General features: G+C 37.6%; 1 protein-coding gene across 1 annotated transcript in view; it reads right to left on the reverse strand.

The window, feature by feature from the left end:
- The window catches only part of LOC150086009 (calcium-transporting ATPase sarcoplasmic/endoplasmic reticulum type-like), a 516,950-nt gene extending 495,086 nt beyond the window's left edge, over positions 1-21,864 (reverse strand). Inside the window, 1 exon segment of the mRNA XM_090374328.1 lies at positions 21,605-21,864. The gene's annotated coding sequence lies outside the window, so the exon portion shown is untranslated.
- Between the last annotated feature and the right edge of the window lie 1,491 nt (positions 21,865-23,355).

Raw genomic sequence — 23,355 nt, forward strand, 5'->3', positions numbered from 1 at the left:
AGAACAAGCATTAAGGGAAAACAAAGGATTTAAATCAGCAGCCATGAGCAGTAATACAGAAAGACAAATGATACTGAAACTGAAGAATAGCGATGGTGTACTTATAAATAGCAGAGAAGGCATAATTCAAATAGCAGAAGACTACTATAGAGAATTATACAAGGAGCGAGGGAATGATACCAGCAGTGGGGAAGATGGATTGCAAAGTAGCAACACATACGACATACCCGATATTCTTCCTGATGAGGTAGAACATGCATTGAAGAAAATGAAGAATCGGAAAGCCCCGGGGGAAGATGAAGTTACTGTAGAGTTGTTAAAATTGGGAGGAAGAGACATAACACAAAAACTGGCAAGGCTCTTCACAAAGTGCATTAAAAAAGGTGTGATGCCTAAGCAGTGGAATAATGCAATCATAGTTCTGCTGCATAAGAAAGGAGATAAATCAGAAATTGGAAATTATAGACCAATTAGCTTGTTATCCCATATCTACAAGTTGTTCACAAGGGTCATTACTAACAGATTAGAAAGAATACTTGATGAGAATCAACCGAAAGAGCAAGCTGGCTTTAGGACAGGATTCTCAACTATGGATCACCTTCACGTAATATCACAGCTAATGGAGAAAGCAAATGAATATAAAACACCATTATGCCTGGCATTTGTGGATTATGAAAAGGCATTTGACTCTATACAGCATAAGGCAATGTTTCAGGCACTGGAAAGGCAAGGCATAGATACTCCATATATTATGATTTTGAAGAAAATATATGAGAGTGCTACATCCTTTATTAGACTAGACAAAGACAGTAGCAAATTTAAAATCGAGAAAGGAGTTCGACAAGGAGACACAATATCTCCGAAGCTGTTTACTGCTGCCCTTGCGGAAGCTTTCAGAAGATTAGACTGGTCGCAGAAAGGAGTCAATGTGAACGGAGAGTACCTAAACCATTTACGATTTGCAGATGACATTGTGGTCATAAGCCACGATCCCAAAGAATTAGAGGAAAATCTTAATCAGTTATGCACAGTTAGTAAGGATTTTGGACTAAAGATGAATATGGCTAAAACAAAAGTAATGATGAACAAGTATGCCACGGAAAGGGAAATAATGATTGAAGGAGCAGTAATTGAAAAGGTGGAGTCATATACTTATCTGGGACAAGTTATTAGCTGGAATAATGATAAATGGCTGGAAGTCAAGAGAAGAATAAATTTTGGATGGATAGCATTCAGGAAATATAGTCACATACTGAAGAGCAATATCCAAGTTTGTCTGAAACGTAAAATAATGAATCAGTGTATACTCCCCACCATGACTTATGGAAGTGAAACTTGGGCACTCACCAAAAGAATGGAAGAGAAGCTAAGAACTACACAGCGAAGAATGATACGAATTATATTGGGAATCAGACTGTTAGATAAGAAGAGAAACACATGGATTAGGCAGCAAACTCAAGTAAAGGACATTCTTATCAAAACTAAAGAACTAAAATGGTCTTGGGCAGGACACATAGCTCGAAGACATGATGACAGATGGACTAAGAAAATAACAGAATGGTACCCAAGAGGAGCTAGAAGAAAACCTGGAAGACAAAGGCGGAGATGGATAGATGAAATTCATGAGTTTTTGAGTAGTAAATGGATGGCCAGTGCTCAAAACAGAAAGAACTGGAAAGTTGCTGGAGAGGCCTTCATCCTGCAGTGGATTGAAAATGGCTGATGATGATGATGAATGCCAAACAACACGTGGTTGGGAATAGCCATGAGATAAAGGTTCCATTGGAGAAGAGACAATCACCAAGTTGTGATCTGAAGTGCCTAAAGGACCTCTCACTTCGACCGTGTACTTAGAAGGGTTGTTTGTGAGAAAAAGATCAAGCGTATTGGCTGTATGATTAGGATTATCCGGTATTCTTGTAGGTAAATGAACAATCTGTGCTAGGTCATTAGTAATTGCAAAAGCCTCAGCATCTCGACCTGCTGGGTCGGTGTGACTAGAAAACGGAAGCCAGCTGGAGTTGTGAACATTAAAATCACCAAGGAAAATTACCTCCCTGTTAGGAAAATTGGACTGAAGAAAGTCACGTTGCAAAGAGAGGAACTCAAAGTGCTCCAAGTGATTAGTGGAGCTGGGAGAACGGTAGAGACAACAGATGAATTTGACACAATGAGGTAGAGAGATTTTAAGCCAGAGAAGATCAAAGAGAGGAGATTCCAAATTGCCAAATCTCTGACAGGGAATATCAGAACGGACATATGCACAAGTACCACCTTTGAGGCGAAAGGAATCATACAGCGGATAATTTGGACATCTGAGATGAGCAGTAGATGAATCAACCGATATCTGAGATTCTGTCAGAAAAAGTACATGGGGTTTGGCAGACTGCAAGTGGAAATGGACATCGTTGAGATTAGAATTGAGACCACGTATATTTGTGAAATGAATTAGGAAGTCCTTGGGAGGTTTAGATCTTTTCGCAGATAAGCTTGCTCTATTAGTTTGACAATTCATGGTGTATTCAATAGTAAGAAAAAGTAGGTGGGACATGCTGTATGAAGTAAGGAAATTTTTGGATATGGCGTACATGTGGTAAGAATATACCCAGATCCTTGACATAACGTGGCCTCGACAATGCTCCCCGCATACACACTACTCGGACTCCCTCCAGTCACTATCTGGTAGAGTAGAGGCAGCAAGATTATACACTAGCTGATCCGGAAGCTTCCTAGAGAGTTACCAATAGGTTCAGTCCGGTGTACTAACTAGCGGCCGGCCTGCGAACACCGTTTTAGAGCTGTACCCTCGAAATGTAAGGAATATTGGATCTCGCCACGACGTTCATCATAACCTCAAAAGTCATCAATCATACTGCATGATGGAAGAGATAGGGAAAGCTGGACATTAACGCTCTAATATATTTGTGAATCAAGGGTGTTAAAGAGCTTAACACCGTAATCATTTTGAAGGAACAATGGGGGGGTTGGGGTCTCAATCTTAAATAAATGTTGAAAAATATTTTATTAAGATATTTTTAAATAATTTTTCTTAGATTTTCCGACGTTTGGATGTATTTGGTAGAATTTTATCCCATATACATTTGAGGACTTGTTTTACACTGTTGAATAAAATCTTTTCCATCTAAACACAGTTTCTTTATAAAATAATTTCCTTCCAATTGTCTTTATCAGAAATTTTTCGCGGATGTGGCTTTCTTGGAAATGGAACTCTCAGGAATATGCGAGTTTTATGTCGAGTTTTATGATTACAAGGCCTACATAATTACATGATTACAAGACCAGTTAGTTTAACTTCTGTTCCGGGTAAAATAATGGAGTCACTGGTTAAAGATGCATTGCAGGATCATCTAGACAAGACTGCAGCAATAATTCAGACACAGCATGGGTTTGTTAAGGGAAAGTCTTGTCTGACAAATTTGATTGGTTATTATGATGTGGTCACAAAGGAACTGGATGCAAAAAATAATTTTGATATCATATACTTGGATTTCAGGAAAGCTTTTGACACTGTTGCGCATGGAAGACTACTGTACAAATTGGAGCAGAATGGTATTAAGGGTAAGTTGCTACAATGGATAAAAGGATGGTTAAGTGGGAGAAGACAGAGGGTGGTAATCAATGGGTGCTGCTCTTAGTGGACTAATGTTATTAGTGGAGTCCCACAGGGTTCGGTGTTGGGTCCACTGTTGTTTTGTATATTTATCAATGATATTGATGAAGGTATATCAGGCTTAATGTCGAAGTTTGCAGATGACACGAAGGTTGGCAGGGTTGTTAATGACAGTAATGGCAGTGTGCTACTGCAACAGGATCTAGATAATTTGGGCAGATGGGCTAAGAAGTGGCAACTGAAGTTTAACCTTGACAAATGCAAAGTACTGCATATGGGTAGAAGTAACCCCAGAGAAACGTACAAACTGTGTGGTACTACACTTAAGGTGGTAGAAAATGAAAAAGACCTGGGAGTAATTGTGCAGTCAGATATGAAGTTTTCTGAGCAATGTAGACAGGCTGCTAGGGCAGGTCATGGGGTTTTGTCAATGATATATAGGAATTTTGCTAGCAGGGAAAAGGAGGTGATTGTCCCTCTGTATAAGGCAATGGTCAGGCCACGCCTTGAGTACTGCGTACAGGTCTGGAGGCCTCATTTTAGGAAGGATGTAGATTTGCTTGAGCGTGTACAGAGAAGAGCAACACGATTGGTGAGGGGAATGAAGGGATCCTCTTACCAAGAGAGGCTTAAGTTCTGCAAATTGCAGTGGCTGGAGACTAGGCACCTGCGCGGTGATCTGATTGAGGTCTATAAGGCCTTGAATGGGTTGAGCACGCTGAATTCTGATGAGATCCTCCCACTTGTTCAGAATACGAACCTACGGGGACATAAGTTCAAATTAAGAAAGGATAGATGTAGAATAGATGTGCGGAAATTTGCCTTTAGCCAGCGGGTGGTTAATTGCTGGAACAAACTTCCATCTGTCGTTGTGGAAGTTGATAGGTTAAATAAATTTAAGGAGGAACTGGACAGGCATTTGGAGGGTATGGTGTGATTTTTTTTTTTTTTTTTTTTTTTGGGCTGATGCTGCATAAGCTCCTACACTTGCTTTCTTGCATCAAGTGCCACTACTACTACTACTACTACTACTACATAAATCCAATGGTTCTTAGAGACAAACACTTTTTCTTGCTGTGGTTTCATGATTTTTGCTGTTATTTGGTTGATATTAGTTGCAATTGGTGATATAGAAAACAAAGTAAGTATTATTTATAATGTTTAAATTTTTTAACTTTACTAGTTTAATGAAAATTCATTTTTCAGAACATTCGTAATTTTTTTTTTCTCAACTAATAATAGAGTAGAAATAAGGTGGAATGCTTTATATTACTATTTTTTCCATGTTAACAATACGGTTTTGAAAACACAACGATGTAATTGTTTATCGATAAGCTTTTATTACAAAGTCATCATTCTTTAGCTGTCGAATCGTTAATGCACAGGATATTGTGTATAATGTCCACCAAATCCATACGAGAATTGGGATGTGTAAAGGTATGACTAGGGCATTTTTTGATATCTTCCAGAACCTTGTAATAAGAAATTAAATTTGTTGGTTTTGAAGTTTTTGCTGATATTTTAATAAATACACGATCATAATTATGTTTCATCGTTTATTAGGTTGGATTTTAGTTTTATCGTAATTGAATCGCATGCGAAAAATTTTTTTCTCAACATTTCGTAATTTTTTTTTCAACTGATATAGTCGAAATTTAAGGGATAGATTCCTGCCCACGGAGATGCTCCACAACGTCCAGGAGATAGATGTAGACTACAAAAAGTTCATAGAGGACAAATCGTACAGAAGACGCATCATCAGGGACCAGCTTTCGTCTTCAACCGAGTGACTGTCATCGTCCTTTCATGTGTCTTCATTTCACATGTTAATATTAATTTTATATGTAAAATATGTAATTATACGTTTTATGTCCTAATATATGTTTGAAGTAATTCTTCTTGTATAAGTTATTTAATGTTAAACTCCTAGCATTGTCGCTGTTGTGGTTATTATTGCATCAGGCAATCATGTAACAAATCACTGCCTGCAATAGAGATATTTAAATAAGTTGGAATGCTTTCTATTGCTATTTTTTTCCAAGGGAACAATACGGTTTTGAAAACACAACGATGTAATTGTTTATTGATAAGCTTTTATTACCAATTCATCATTCTTTAGCTGTCGAATCGTATACACAATATTCTGTAACCTCTTACAGAATATTGTGTATAATATCCACCAAATCCGTACGAAAATTGGGATGTGTAAATGTTTGACTGGGACAATGAACATTCGTGATACATATTTTTCTTTCCGAAAAGTTAAACAATCTGGTAATCTTATTCTTTCAACAGTGGGTTTTTTTTTTTTTTTTTTTTTTTTCATATTCTTAGTTCTACATGTGAAATTTAAAAATTCGGTGTCGTCATCTTTTATTTATATAATTGTAATAAATTATTATGACTGAAAGAAAACTACAATTGTTATTAATAACCATTCTCTTTCTTTTTAGGGAAGAATTGAATGTGCTGTTGGTGATATTTCAAAAATCTGTATGATTAGAACTGAATGTGCTGTTGGTGATATTTCAAAAATCTGTATGATATGGGCGGTTTTATGCTGAAATGTGGGACCCCCAAAAGCAGGTTCCATGTCGGGAGCTAGACGCAATTAAGGTTTGTGATGTTGCAAAACTCTGTAGTTACAGGTTTAAGATCAATGTGGAAAAAGAAACAACAAAAGAGGAATGTGAACAAAAGAGGAAAGAGGAATGTGAATTATGTAAAATCGTTTATTCACGGGTTCATTTTACACCCCAGATATCGTGAACCAATAAAGTGTGGTAATTAAGAAAAGGTTGTACAAAAAATGTACAATGCTTACAGCTCAACAGGTAAATACAGTATATGGTGGCTTATAAGGGTGGTCACATAGAGCGTGATTTGCTACAAAAGTTGAGAATACCATGTGTAATAGAGGTGTTTAAATGCCCTAAGTTTTCAGACCTTCAAATGTATGTTGCGGGCTGCGGATTCGGACTTAGCAATGGTGAGTTTTGTCACCGCCATGTTGGAGGTATTGGTAGTTGGAGGTTGACAAATTTTTTGTCAACAAGTAAATTTGTATATAACAGTCAATAAAACAGTTTCGTTTTCATTAAAATCTGTGCTTCAGCTACTTAGTTTAGATGTTTGTAAAATAATAAGAGAAGTTTACCTCAATATAGTACGTAGAACACTTCCGTATGATACTCTCCAGAAATTAATTTCTGGAGAGTATCATACGGAATTTATTTCTGGAGAGTATCATTTGTCATCGGGCAGAAATATGCCCGATGACAACAACAAAAAAAAAAACTATTACATTTAGGCCACCCGAATAATTAAATTAAATTCATCTGCTGTGCTGTGTCTTATGTCTGTTAACTGCGTGTGTTCTATGGTCGATTTGTCTGTCTGCTGGACGAAAACCCCCAGTTTCTGGGGAATAAAACCTTGCTATCTACGCCTGAAACCGTCTAACTCAGCCACGGAGTAAAAAAGCCCATTAAAGTTCCTCGCGTCACTCACCGCGGGATTCGAACCCGGGCCTTTACCACCCGGAGTGGGGAGGATGGTTACGATACCACTGTGCTACTCGCAGGCCGGGCCCGATGACAATGTAAACAGCATATTTTGTGGGTTGCTCACAGCATACTGTGGTTAAGGTTTACAAAGAATGTCGAAAGGCTAACCGCCTCCCGCTGACTGCACTGTAAAAAATTACGCAACACAGCTGGTCGTGGTGCAGCGCGTTGAACGGACTCAGCGGCAGGTAACTGTGCGACAGCTGACATAGTAATACAATATGGTGAATGCAAAAAAAAAAAAAAAAAAAAACATAATACAGTTATTAGGGTCAGTTTGAAAGTTCGTTATAACGAAAGTTGGGTGAATCAGAAAAACACTCATTACAACGGATTCTCACTGTATTTTTAAAAGGGCTATGGCAAGAACTAATCTATATAAATAACTAACTTTTTTTTTTATGAAAACCCCAAACACGAGAGGTATTAGAACCTATAGTACTTGGTACCGTGCTTGGGTTAAACTAATAAATAGCAAAACTAATCTATAGAAATAATATATATATATATATATATATATTTTTTTTTTTTTTTTTGTAAGCAAAATTACTTCTGTTAAAATAACAAATATTTTTCTGATAATGTACAACACGAGTGTCCAAATATGAAACAGTTCCCTAATAGATAGATGCCTTTTTCTGCTAATTCAGGTATTTCTTGTACCTGAATTAGCAGAAATATTTGGATAATATTAGCTATGGGGAAGGGAAAGAACTAGCTGTAATGGTAGCCAGAAATCTTAAACACAGGTTAAGTACCATTTTAGCCTACGTTTTACTCCAAAAACCTTAAGCATTTTATAATTTTTTTTTTTTGAATGAATGAAAAAAGGCTTTTCGGGGTTGAGAATGGAGGTTAACGGTGGCAGTCTTATTTCATTCATTAGACTTATTTTGGCGACTTGCTTATTTTCATGCATTTTCTACATTAAGTGCGTTTGTTTCTGATGCCCTAGTAATAAACAATCCATGTTAGGGATCATTTTCTCCGAAATACCTCCGCGCGAGTAGCACAGCGGTATCGTCACCATCCTCCCCACACCGGGTGGAAAAGGGCTTGGGTCAGATTCCGCCGATGACGCGAGAGGAACTTTTATGGGCATTTCTCACTCCGTGTCTGAGTTAGTCGGTCTCAGGCGTAGCCTGCAAGGTTTTCCCCAGGGAAAATTGGTGTTTTTCGTCCAGCAAACCAGGAAAATCGACCAGAGAACACACGCAGTTTACAGACACAATACACATGGATAGTTGAAAGTAACTTTCCAGGTGACCTTAATATAATAGTTTAGTGTCTCCGAAATATCCTCTTACTGAAACGTTTTTAGTTGTAAGATAGGTTCATGGAGCAATCGGTGTGAAACGTTATATTGAATACGGAAATGCTTCTGATGACCATTTCAAATAGCAAGAAAGACGGAAGCTCTACAGCTGAGTCAGGTGTTGCTGCAACTAGTTGTGATACATGCCAGGTGCGTGATGTTGACAGATACGAGTCCAATGGCTACCTTATCGAATAAACAAAATACTAACACCATAAAACATTCGAGAAACAGAACTACTCGCTATCGGGATTCCTTACAATGGCAATTTTAGGAGTGCTTGTAGGTATGGGGGGGGGGGGTCGATATCATCTCTATATTTCGAAACAAGACTAAAAACGACGTTTTCATGTCCAGCTGAAAGCAAATTATCGATGAAAGCTGCTTCATCTAGGAAAACTGAAAGAGGCCAACTTATCTCATGTCACGGATGGCAATGATGGCTTCATATGGGGATATGAAGTGCACATCAGCTTAATATCAAAAAAGACAATATTTTCTGGATATGTTGCTTCACTTAAAATGTGTGTTTTGAAATCAAAAGGGTTTTTTTTTACGAAATGAATATAAAGGCCGACACAAAAGTTAACCATCAAAGTCTTTTGGAATTTTAACTTGGTAGACATGGTTGCAAAACTTCAACAAAAAAAAATTCATAAGATTTACTTTCAGTAACAGAAAAAGATTATGGAATAATTTGTCTAAGTTTGAAAGAAACAAAATAAAACGTAGATTATGTTTAAATGAGTTTATTATTATTATTTTTTGAATACTAATGCAGCTTATAATTATTTTGAAGAGAAAACCAAATAGGAAGTAAACTTGGCAAGCTGAAGTGCAATACAATTTGTAAATAAAAGTTTTATTGTTTAATAAGCATAAAACATCTTTTCTTATTATGAAAAAGAATCTTGTAAGTTTCGTAAATGTACTCTGATACCGAAAGAGCATGTTTACTCTTATTGAGGCTAAATAATTCAATTGCTTCTTTTCATAAGCAGGAACCATAGAAGCTACTGTTATAAGCAACGCGCGTTAAGTTGATGGTAGATTTGCAAACCCATGAAGAGCCGTTGAAAAAGGAGGGGAAGCAAAAAAGGAAATTTGATAACTGAATATACTCTACCATTCAAAAACAATGAATAATGTTATAAGTAATCTATCAGCTCTCTTTTTTTTAATGAAATTACTGACCAATATATGTGTTACGGTAAAAGTACTTAATCTAGTGATTTGTCATAATCATCGCTCATTTTATATAATCACCAAATACACTGAGTGATCACTGAATTATGACCACCTACCTAATACTTCGTAGGTGCTCCTTTTGCCCTCAGTACAGCAGCTATCCGACGTGGCATTGATTCAACATGATGTCGGAAGCGTTCAGGAGGTATGGCCAACCAAGCTGCGTGCAATGCGGTCAGCAATGCAGGTATGGAGGTGATTGGTGTATCCAGACGCCTGATACGCCTTTCCATAGTGCCCCACAAGTGCTCTATGCGATTGATAACGGTGGGTGAGGCCAATCGATATGCTGGAAGTCAGAACTGTGTTCCTCAAACCATTCCTGCACAACAAGTGCCCGATGGCTCGGCGCATTGTCATCTTGAAAGACACCATCGCCATTCGGGAAAAAGTGTAACATAGCAGGTTGTACACAGTCAGCAAGCAGTTGACGATAGCGGAGGAGACCACTGATAGGTTGTTCCACATGCACCAGAAGTCCAAGTTCCTGCCAGTGAAACATGCCCCATATCATACAATCGCCTCCACCGGTCTGCACTTTTGATACCATGCATGATGGATGAAGAGCGTCATGTTGTTGACGCCAAATCCGTTCACGACCATCCACGGTATTGTGTAAATAATGTGACTCATCCGACCAGCACACCTTCCAGTCTTCTAATGTCTTGCATGCTCTTTGCACCAGGCGAGTCTTTTACGACGATGAACCTTGGTTAAGAGAGGATGCCATAGGGGTCGTCTGCTGGTACAGCCCATTCGTGCGAGTGTGAGACGCATGGTCATGCCAGATATTGTTCCGGGTTGTATTGAGTAGCCAACTCTTCAACAGTGCTGCGCCTGTTCGCCTGTACGAGTCGTCGGACCAGGCGCTCGCCTCTAACATCAACCTTTTGCTGACTGACCTTTGCAGTTTTGCCGTCGGCTCGTTCTTTGACCATTTTGACGCCAGTCCTGGTACACTTTAACTACGGCGGCTCTCGAACACCCCACCAGTTCAGCCGTTTGGGAAATCGAGGCACCAGCTCGTCGAGCACCCACAATCTGTCCTTTATCAAAGTCCGATAAATCCTTCCTTTTACCCATCACGCTCGAAATTTTACTACCTACTGAACCACTAACACCTTATCTATGCTACATATGTCAACTAACTCCGCACTCTCGTACCTATATATATATATATATATATATATATAAATTAGCATAATGAAGTAGTTAAAAAATAAAATAATTATTATGATTAATTTATTATTTTTCGCTCCACAGTTTGCCATGCTACTTGCATTAATTCTGATTTAATATTTAATATCAGTTATACATTGGGCATCATGTGGAGGAATGTGCATTTTGCTGCCTCTAATGATAGCTTTATCTTATTTATTTTCTTAATTTTCGTATTATATTTTGTACCATTTTTTATTTTTTTAACTACTTCATTATGCTAATATATGTAAATAAAATGGTAGTAGTGGGTTTGATGTGCTAATGCTGCGCCTGTACTGCCATCTATAATATTTTATTTATTTGTCTACAAAATTTGTATATAAGCTGGTTAAGCTTACATTGGCAATGGTGTGGCCTTGAGTTGGAGTGTTAGTCTCTCTGTTTTATATTTTTATTTTTCGCTGCATAAGGACCACCGCTATTCAAATCTTGTGCATTGGCGGTTCGATTGGGGGATCGGGTGGCGTCTGATCCTTCGATCGATTCGTCTTTGCGACGATTTGTTTAGCGATTGAAATGCAGCGATTCCCTGAACATTATTGGCCTTGTAGTCCTCTGTTGATATGGGGCATAATGGTCAGTCTATTTTTGTTATTTTGGTTTTATTTTATTTTATTTTATTGAAGATAGTTTAGTCTCTGTTTGTGATATTTCACGTAATTTGGAACTGGCACCTTACCGGGGAGACGCCGCTAAATTCTTATACAATTGGCTCTAAAATTTTAAAATTGATTTATTATTTTGAATTGGATTTTCTAAATTTATTTGGATATTTTCTGCTACAATTTTTAGTCCTACCTTTCTTCTCCCTCCGCGTTGATTACTTATTATGATTAATTTATTATTTTTCGTTCCACAGTTTTGCCATGCTACTGGCATTAATTTTGATTTAATATTTAATATGTTATATATATATATATATATATATACAGGGTGTCTCAAAAATATTGGTACAAACGTTTAGGGGAGGTAGGTAACATCTAAAGGAATGTGAATCGCATAGGAACCCATAACCGGAAACGTCACGGGAAAGTAGTAGCAAAGGCACAAGAAGCAGAAATGACACAAGACAGTAGTAATTAGTGGCAAACATTTATTTGACATAATATTAACGATGGAGTACGAGATGGATGACGCCTCCGTAGCCAGGGGGGCAGGAGCAGCACACGCTTCTTGATTAGACCGGGGTTCGAGCCTGTGATCACCAAATACGGAGGATGCGGAAAGGTCAGGGAATGACCACCGCATATCCTTGGAGCAATATGGCCTTAGTTGCTAATGCTCCTAAAAACCAAATAACAAACAACAACGAGATGGATGCATTTCATGATGTTACAACAGATGCTCGAAGGTTCCACCATGAGACGCGATGCGTGCTTGACACCGACGCAGCATGGATTGGCGGATACGGTCGAACACACCTGGAGTTTCTTTGACAGTAGCAGCAGCGCAGACGAGTCTCGCCACGAGATCCATTTCCGTCTCCACAGGCGATTCATACACGATAGATTTGAGGTCCCCCAACAGAAAGAAATCAAGGCTCGATAAATCAGGTGAGCGTGGGGGCCAGACAACGGGTTCACCACGGCCAATCCATCGACGCCCAAAACGCCTGTTCAAATGGTCACGAACACACCTTCCATAATGGGCAGGCGCCCCGTCATGTTGAAACCAAATGTTGCGTCTCACATTTTCTGGAACATCGTCAAGTAACCCTGGTAGAACTTGTTCAAGAAAGATCAGATATTTAGCGGAGTTCATGCGGGATGGTAACAGGTATGGGCCGACTAAGCAGTCATCGACCATACCTGTCCACAGATTTATTGCGAAGCGACGTTGTGCCGCATGGGGGCGCGCACCGTGTGGGTTGTCGTGAGCCCAAATATGAGCATGTGCTGATTGAAAAAGCCTTCCCGAGTGAAATAAGCCTCATCCGTGAACAAAACATAGGCTGGAAAATTCAAGTCTTGAACACTTTCTTGGAGAAACCACTGCGCAAAAGCCACACGTGCAGGATGATCTTGGGGGAACAGTAACTGAACCCTTTGGAGATGAAAGGGGTGTAAGGAATCGTGGTGCCAGACACTGTACACTGCAACGAGACACTCCTAAGGCAGAGGCAACGGCACGTGTGCTGGTAGTAGGATTATTCTGGACAGCATTCAACACATTTTCTCCCATGGCGGGAGTTCGCGTCGAACGCGGTCTGCCCGCACTACTCCTGTTACCTCTAAATGACCCATAATTGCACAAATTTTGATGCAGACACGCAAACAAACGGTGGTCGGTACATGTCTGGGAAGCGTTCTCCATAAATTCGTTGAGCGGCTCGTCCATTGCCCTCTGCTAATCCATAACTAGGTGCATGTCTGCCAGCTCACAGTTCGTATATCGATGCATGCTCTTCGTGCGGCGACTACTGCTTGAATGAGTAAACCAGAAATTTTCCCTCTCGCGAACTGATGAACAGCGCGGTCTACCGACTTACGGTGATGTTTCCGGTTATGGGTTCCTATGCGATTCACATTCTTTTAGATGTTACCTAACTCCCCTAAACGTTTGTACCAATATTTTTGAGACACCCTGTATATATATATATATTTGGTGATTTCATAAAATGAGCAATAATTATGACAATTCACCACAGCCACTTATGCTACGTTTATGTTTGTTTTGTGAATCTGAAAGAAGCATTTGATAGAAGATAAAGGGTTATGCTGAGAACAGGTGTGGGTAATGGGAAAATAGAAACTCACCAACTATTACGTCTACATATACATATTTGTATATGTAGACGTAATAGTAAGTGAAGTGATGGAACAGAGAGACAGAGAAGGTGTAAAAAAAAGATAAAATTGTAGATGTAGTAAAATTTACATATTATATGATGCAGAAAAGGAGTTACAGATTTTTTGAGGGGCTTAAAGAAAGTTGCGCAGAATATAGGATCGACAATAAAATTTTTATAAGGCTAAAGTTATGATAGCAGGAAGGGATGAAAAGGAAATAATTATTGAAGTGGATGATAATAGGTTATTACAAGTGAATAAACAGAGATATCTTGGCAGTCTGCTAACAAGTGATGGAAGCAGTCAGGAAATTAGAGCTAGAATTACGATGGATAGCACTTGCGAGGAGGAAGCATATATTTGCAGAGAAAATACTGGTTTAAAGTTAAGGAAAAAAATATTTAAATGTGCTGAATGGTGCTTCGTGCTTTATGGAATGAGACACGGGCCAGGCACTAAAGGAGGATATTAAAGTTATGAACGCTTTTGAAATGTGGGTTTAGAAATGGCTTGAAGGAATGAAATGACAGATAAAGTTAAAAATGAACAGACAGGTTACATGAGGAGGTATTGTGGAGCGAAGGAGAAAATAGTATGATGAAGGCTATAAGTAAAAGAAAAAAACTGGACTGGGCATGTACTGAGGGGAGAGAGACATAAGCCCACGTGGGAAGCATAGTTGGTAGAATCGCCGTCCAACCCCACACCGGGTGGAAAAGATCTGGGTTCGAGTCCCGTCGATGACAAGAGGAATCTTTATGGGCCTTTTTTACAACGTGGCTGAGTTAGTCGGTCTCAGGCGAGGGTAGCATAGTTTTTTACCCGGACACTCAGGTTTTTCATCCAACAAAATGAAAATCGACCACAGAACACACACGATCTACAGACAGTATATACAGAGCAATATTGCTTAGTCGCTAATGCTCCTAAAACTCAATAACAACAGCAACAAGAGATGTAATTGAAGGGACAATGATTGCAAGAAAATAAGAGGCGAAAGAAGAATTGGAATGTTGGATGACTGACAGCAGCTGATGGGTATTGTCGGATGAAGAAGCGGGCTAGGCAGAAGGAAGACATGGAGATGAAATTAAATTATGGCTGTCATGAACCTTCCACGTGGCAGAGAGTTTATAATGATGTAATATTATAATAATAAGAAATAGGTTAGCTCACTTCTTCCAACGCATGAGACAAACGCAATTAATCTATTGTTTTCTTATTACTTATCAGTCTATTATTACTTTCTTTTTTGGAAATGTGGAGTAACAAAAGATGATGATGAAAAAATTCTACAAAATTATTAATTTCCAAAATAATTGTCATTATTATTCATACATTCACTACCGACGCTCAGTGACTACGTAAAACTACCACTGAATGTAAAATAAAATAATAATAATAATAATAACCAACACCACCCGAAATCAGCAATGGAGAGACTAACAATAGCCCGGAAAGAGGGAGGAAGAAGGGGCTTGATAGACCTGATAGAGCAACAGAAAACAGCGATAGTTAACCTGAAGGAGTACTTCGAGAACAACACAGCACCATTCCACCAGGCCATAAGGAAGATAGATAAGTGGTATGCCCAACTCAACCTAAGCGAAGAACCCCTCCCACCCAGACGGCACAAGAAACGAAGTTAGAAAGAGGGGCAAAGAAGACACTCCATGGCAGACACTACAATGACCTTCATCAAGATCACATCGATAACATTGCTTCCAATACATGGCTCACAAGCGGGACGCTCTTCCCTGAGACTGAAGGATTCATGCAGGCCATCCAAGACCAGGTAATCAACACCAGAAACTACAGAAAATACATCGCAAAGGAGCCCGGAATATCAGATGACACATGTCGACGATGCCACCTGGCCTCAGAAACGATCCAACACATCAAAGGTGATCACCCAGACTGAGTACATCAGAAGCTAGCGAAGAAATGCCAGTTGACCAAAGAAAGTGTGACATGCTACAAGTACGAACCTCAGACAGTACTAGAGACCCCAACCCACAAGCTGTACTGAGACCGCGCCATAATAACGGATAAGACCATCCCGCACAACAGACTGGACATAACCCTTGTGGACAAGATGGAAAAGGCTACCTACCTACCTGATTGACATAGCGGTGCTCAACACCAGCAATGTCCAGAAAACCCATGAGGAAAAAATTAGGAACTACACGAACCTGAGACATGAGGTCAAGGAGATGTGGCATATGCAAGAAGTATCGACCATCCTGATCATCGTGTCAACCACCGGTAGGGTGCCAAAAACTCTACATAGCAGCCTAGCAGCAATAGGTCTCCCAGAGAACACCTACAAGGAACTCCAGAAAGTCGCAATTCTGAATACCTGTAGGACGAGAGAGTTCCTCGACCAACAGTAACACCAGACATTACAACCACCCTGTATACTTGGTAGCAGTACCCGTCACGGAGTGGAATACCCCGATCAGGGAGAAATAGTATAAGAGCAATAATAATAACAATAATAGATTTTTTACCAAGTTTATCGGTGATAATGAAAAAATCACCAATTTTTCTTTCATCGTAACATATGCACTAAAGAACTACGCTAGAAGTTAAATTGAACAAAGCATTAGACTTTATGCTATACTGTATAGTGTGCACTCGAGTTAATTAATGTGTTCCTGGAAATCGTCATCTACGTCGGACATCAGTTTTCCACAGAAGGTAATCAGACTATTCGTTTTCACAGATATGCAGTACCTCTATTTTATTATTTTATAAAAAAAAATTAATTAAAAATACGATTATAACAGAAAGTTTGGCTGATTCTGCATAAGCTCATACACTTGCGTTCTTGCATCACATGCCACTACTACATTACATATAAAACAATTTAATACGTTATAATATGATGGCGGCTAAGTCTACAATTTGCATATATCGAACTCGCGTAACTCCAGGAATACCTATATAGAGCTGCCCCCGAGGCGACTAGGGTATTTAAAAAAATTCAGCATACGTTATATATATATATATATATATATATATATATATATATATGCTACTGAAGAAGCTTGTAAATCCTCTCTCACGCTTTCCATCCCAACAAGAAAAGACCTGGAGTCCCCGTTTCTTTTGCTATGATCATATCTAGTATGATATTAAAATTTTCTACAGCAAGGAATTAAGTAATGGAATTGCATCAAAGTTATATCAAATTAGTCAGTCTATGATTTACCAGAGAAAGTTATAAACACGAAATAATTGCACAATCATTTCAGCTTGATATGCAAAATAGTTTATTACAAATGAAGTAGCCTAACTTTTCTTTCATCAGAATTAGATAGTCTAGAACTGTGGTGCACCTATTTTTAGAGACCCTAAAAATAAAGTGCTGTAGCTCTAAACCAATAGTAATTGCGTTTATGCGGGGCCTCCGTGCCCTTAGGACCCTGGAGAAACTGTGCTACTAAACCTCAGAAAATCGAACATTGATCAGAATACATATTTCGAGTATCAACATTTTTTCTTCAGTTAATGTGTAAAATTTACATATAGTGTGACGCTATTATATGATGCAGAAAAGGAGTTAGATTTTGTTGGGAGGGCTTAAGGAAAGTTGCGCAGAATATAGGATAGACAATAAAATTTTTATTATAAGACTAAAGTTATGATAGCAGGATGGGATGAAAAGGAACTAACTAGATATTCCCTATTTCCTTTCCGTTTTGCAACATAGAATTGATACTTAACGTTCTTATTGCTGTATTAATATATGAGAACAACAACAACCTCTTATATTTTAATACCTGATTTCTTATAGTTGGAGATTTTGTAATCTCTTTGCAAGAAGAACGATAAAATTAAGCAAAGTTCACATGGAAAAAGTGGTTTCCCCTATTCATTAAACTTTGATAATAATGAAAGGAAAAATAAACTGCATTATGTGGTAAGGGATATAGCTCTTGTTCTACGATCCTTGAGAGGACGATATGATACTGCTAATTTCTAAGGCTGAAATGGTTCGAGTATCAACATTTGTTCTTCAGTTAATGTGTAAAATTTACATTACAGTAAAATTTACATATGACGCTATTATATGATGCAGAAAAGGAGTTATAGATTTTGTTGGGAGGGCTTAAGGAAAGTTGCGCAGAATAAGGATGGGAAATAAAATTTTTATAAGACTAAAATTACGATAGCAGGAAGGGATGAAAAGGAAATAACTAGATATTTCCCATTTCCTTTCCGTTTTGCAACATAGAATTGATACTTAACGTTCTTATTTTTGTATTAATATATGAGAAGAGCAACCTCTTGTATTTTAATAACTGATTTCTTATAGTTGGAGATTTTGTAATATCTTTTCAAGAACGATAAAATTAAGCACAGTTCACATGGAAAAAGTGGTTTCCTCTATTCATTACACACTTTGATAATAATGAAAGGAAAAATAAACTGCATTATGTGGTAAGGCATAAAGCTCTTGTTCTACGATCGTTAAGAGGACAATATGATCCTGCTAGTCTCTAAGACCAAAATGGTTAAAACCAACCATAGTTGTAGGTTAACCAGTTCATGCCAACAATTCATGTTTCAAAATAATACTTTACTGAAAGGAAGTTAATGAAAAAAAAAAGAGAAAAAAACATCGCGAATAGCAAGTGTACTGTGATCGCTTTAATGCCCAGCTGATATCTTTCAAAAGGAGTTGGAACATAGCCGAGTGGTCAGGAGCGGAGGTGCAGTAGCACACGCTCCTTGAGTAGACCGGAGTTCTAGCCCTTGACTGCTAAATACGGTTGATCTGCCAACCCGCACTGGACCAGCGTGGCAGATTATGGTCCATTTCCCTCAACATGAATTGTTGAGGAGGCTTCCATCCTGCAGTAGGTTGATAATGGCTGCAGTTTTTACTTTCTGTCTCTCACTCAAACGCTTCAGAAATATGTGCGAAAAATTGTAGCACGTATTCTATAGTTCAAAAATAAGAAAGTCTGTGATTCTGAACCGTTATGGAGCTATGGCTGTTTTAGTTTTTAAAAATGATGATGGATGTTCGACTGGCAAAAAATAATGAAAATAATAAGCAAAAATAAGCAGACACGTACGTAGCATGAATAAACATTTATCGGTGTAAAATAATACCACTGTTTGCGTAATTTATTATATAAAAAGTTGCATTTAAATGTTCACTGGTTAAATTATTTAATCCTAAATTTTATTCCCAGTGATATATGTTCTCATTTACATCCATAATACTTTTTGCTTTATTTTTCACTTTCCAAAAGAATTGGAAGATGAAAAGGCACAAACTGGGTAGGATTTAATTCCATCTGACAACAAACTCTATGCGAGCTGAGTTCGTTGATTCAATCAATACATGCAGCAGAATGCGTTCATACGTTTCTCCTTTAATGAACTGTTTAAAAATTACTTTAATTCTACTTATTATCAGAAACTCGATTCGTCGACTTTTCGAATGTCATATGATCTGTTTTTGTAAACGCAAAAGTTGCGAGGGACATAATGGATAAGCATATATCTCAATAACGGTTTTGAAACGTATAATAGATTATTTAGGTAAATGTTAATGGAAATTTACGTAAACTTAATAGAAAAATAAGACTGCGTTATAGACACTGTCCTCCGGGTAGTCCTTGTAAAAATAAAACCTATATCGAAATATTCAAATTTCGATTTCGATTATCTGACTGAAATACTGTTAGGAGCTCCAATATAATGAATATGCCACCCACAAAACTTTGAGAGGATAGGTAGTATAACCCCTATGCCCTTGTTTGAAAATCCAAAAGGTGAACTAGGAAATTATCACTGTTTGCCTTTATGCACTGTCCGATTATCATTTTCGATTTTTAAACAAGGGCATAGGGAGGATATATTCCATATGCCTGTAAGTTGTTGTTGTTGTTTGGTTTTTAGGAGCATTAGCAACTAAGGCCATATTGCTCCAGGATATGCGGTGGTCATTCCTTAACCTTTCCGCATCCTCCGTATTTGGTGGTGACGGGCTCGAACCCCGGTCTAATCAAGAAGCGTGTGCTACGCACTGCTGCTCCTTCCCACCTGGCTACGGAGGCGCCTGCCTGTAAGTGATTGGTAAGAGAGCGAAATGGGAATCAATGATAATTTCCTTGTTCATTTTTCCGATTTTTAAATAAGGCCATGGGAGGTGTGTGGGTATATCTCCTATATCCGCAAGGTTGTCTTGTGTTACATAATTCTGGCTGATGATCCTTGAATATGGGTGAGAGAGATACGTGGTAAGAGGTCCGAAATTCGTAATAGCATTTAACTTATGCCTGTACCGCGTTTTGCTACATAGAATTGATACTTAACGATATATATATAATTGATACTTAATTGATATATATATAACACAGACATACACATGTAACTTCCGACTATCAACTATTGCAGAATTCACTTCCACTCGTACGCCATAACTGATTTTTACGTTATCTGTGCAGTCTCTATGAGTTTTTTCTTTTATCAAGAATACCTCCATACTTGAATATTAATCTCTTCAAAATCCGTTTTCCGCAATTTAACATATTGGTCATTATATCTTATATAAATTTCAATAGGATCATTTTTAAGATACCAATACTAACGCTTATACCGTTCAGTCATTTTGCACCTGGTCCTGTAAACCTGAATTTTCCAAGCTCTTTTCTTATCATGTTTGAAGAATACTACGGTATTATAGGATATTCTTTCTCTAGCTTTGTACTTTTGATGTTCATAAGTTTTATCTCGTTATGAAGAAAGCGAAAAGAAAAGACCAATTAATCTGTGAAAACGCGTTTAGAATCACATCCGTACACAGCGCAAACTCACGTAACTTTCGAATATCAACTGTTGCTGAACTGACTTCCGATCCGCTATTTCTCCACCAATGATTTGCACTTTGCGCAAATATATTAATCTCTGGGAGGGATTTTCCTTTTATAAAGGATTACTATTAAATAGAAATTCATCGTCTCTAGCTTGATAAAGGTATTTATGCATTAGAATATTAATCTTTCAAAATGCACTGATAATTCGAGCCCATATTAACCAGATTCCTTTCCGTAATTTATTTTCTTTTTCTAAGATTCTTATAAATAAATGCTATTCTTTCTCTATCTTACAAAACCTTTGCAGGATAGATAGAATACAGGTGCATCCTCGTATTCAGCGGTCACGCCAGGTTAACAGGGTCAACTCAAAAGCAAGTACTACAGTAACCTGGCGTTTAACCATTCGGCTACTCTCGATGCTATCGAAAAAAAAATAATAAAAATAAAAAACTTCTGAATATGTGCCAGCCCAGGAAAGAAGGTAATTCGTGAAGTTTTGTTCAGCTGTTTTCTAATCATTTGCAGTAGCAACTTTAAAAGTGAGGAAAGGTATCTATTCTAAAAATTTTGCAACTTTATTTCTTTGATTTCTATCATTTTGACATAAATGGCAATTAATATATACGTATATATATTGGGAGAGGAAGTTCTCGCACGGGACATATTCGTATAATCTGATCTCTTGCATATTTCTGTTGATGGCTACAAAGTTTTTGCTGAAGAAAAAGTAATGCGTCTTTATGACAAACGATATTGGTTCTTGGACAACGCTAACACTTAATTACAGTACCGTGATCATAAATTATATACGTGCGATATATGGGGGATCAAAGAGAGCTTTGTCTAGTTTCGTGCCAACTACAATGCGTACCAGTTTTGAATTTAAAAAGTTACGGAAGAAATACAGTTGTAAGGTACTTTTAATTGTATTAATTATTTATGAAATTTCAAAAAAAGGGAAAGTCATTACATTTCTTAATTATTTCTAAAATTACCTGAAATACTTGATGTTACTTGAATCGTAAACCAAAACAAGAGGACAATTTTTTCGAAGTTCAAAATATAATAAATCAAGGGTGGTCCCAGCACTTACACTTTTGCACAATTCGAGCACTGTTGATAATACTGTCACCACTAATATTATATCAAAATGCTCATCCACAAGAGAAAGAAATAAATAAAAAAAAAGGGAAACACATTCACCACCACCACTGACTTCACACAACTTCCCTACACATACCGGCTTCGTTAGTCTGAACTCGCGGTACGATATATTGGCGATTGCCACGCCATCTACATGACCGTGGAGCAGAAATGGAGAGAAAATACTTAACAGAAAATCTCTCCAAGCGCAAAGGGTATTTGCAAGTTTAAGAAAAGAAAATAAACTAAAAAATACAGACTGAAATACATGGCCATTGAACCATTTGGAAAGCTCTCAATATGTGATCAATTCTTTTTCAAAAATGAATGTTATAAGAAATAAAACTAATTACAATTATGATCATTCACCTTGAAAGTTCTTTGAGTTTATTGACAAATTAAGCCAGAATATGGGAAATCCAAAAAAAAGCAGTCATCTTTTTCTCAACATCCTAATTTATACATACGTTTTTACAATTAACTATTCATCAGTTTTTATTTTAATATAAGATTAGATGTATGTAAGTAAAAATGCTTAATGCCAGCCTTAATAACAAATATTATTCTAACCCACAAGCAAAAGAAAATAAAAAAAAAAAGACTCCTCATCGAAGTGGGCGAGATAGCGTAGAATATTAGTTCCTCAACAAATCCATGACCTGATTCAAGAATGCAAACGTAAAATTTGTACATGAAAATGTGGTAATGTGACGAAAAGAAGCGCAAAAATGTTATTACGTACAACAGTATGGTATTTGTATTTCTCCCATAATATTAAGAAACAAAAATGAAAATATAACTAATTTACTTTAAGCATTATAAATATATAAAATAAATTAAACTATCGTAGCAACAGTGAGTAAGTACATGGTATTATTGTAATAATGATAACCATGGGGATGACAAAGTAAAAGAAAATTGGAATATGGCTGAATAACCAAATCTGATGAATCACTGAGCAACTTGTTTTATCTCTGCTATATTAATCTATATATTAATCCTTATAGTATATTAATTCTTATTATATGTTAATCCTTAATGTTCTTTGTTAATTCTTAAGCTACGTTCTATATTAAGGACGTTTCCGTAGCCTACTTGTCTTCTGGTAGTACTTGGTTTGGCAATTCAATGCAGTGAAGTCTTTCTTCAGCCGAAGACAGATCTTATTGAATAAAGTTTCGATAGCACTCATATTTTCAGACTATAATGTTAAATGTAGCATGTCTGTAGCATTCCTAAATCTGAGGAATGTTACAGACACGCTGAATTCAATATTATAATCTGCAGTACTTTGTAGAATGGTGCAGTGTATGAGCACAATTTGTTTAAAATGCTTATTGAAATGACTGCATTACGGAGCCTGTAATAGTACAACATGCAGTAATTGATAAGCGAGCTGTGCTGTTTCAGAATTGTGCATTATGCAGCGCACAATCGGTAAACAGAGTTCTACAAATAACTCTATTTAATGACCAGGAGGGGACGACAAGATTTTCAATTCCAGGGCGACAGAATTATGCTTCTCATCCCATCTTTTTTCACGGAGATGGGCAACATTTTTGTGTTTAAATTCTTTTCTGTCATATTTGTCATTCTTGCTTCT

Source organism: Mastigoproctus giganteus, chromosome 5 (assembly GCF_048544385.1).
Source record: "Mastigoproctus giganteus isolate SK-2022 chromosome 5, ASM4854438v1, whole genome shotgun sequence".
Lineage (NCBI taxonomy): Eukaryota > Metazoa > Arthropoda > Arachnida > Uropygi > Thelyphonidae > Mastigoproctus > Mastigoproctus giganteus.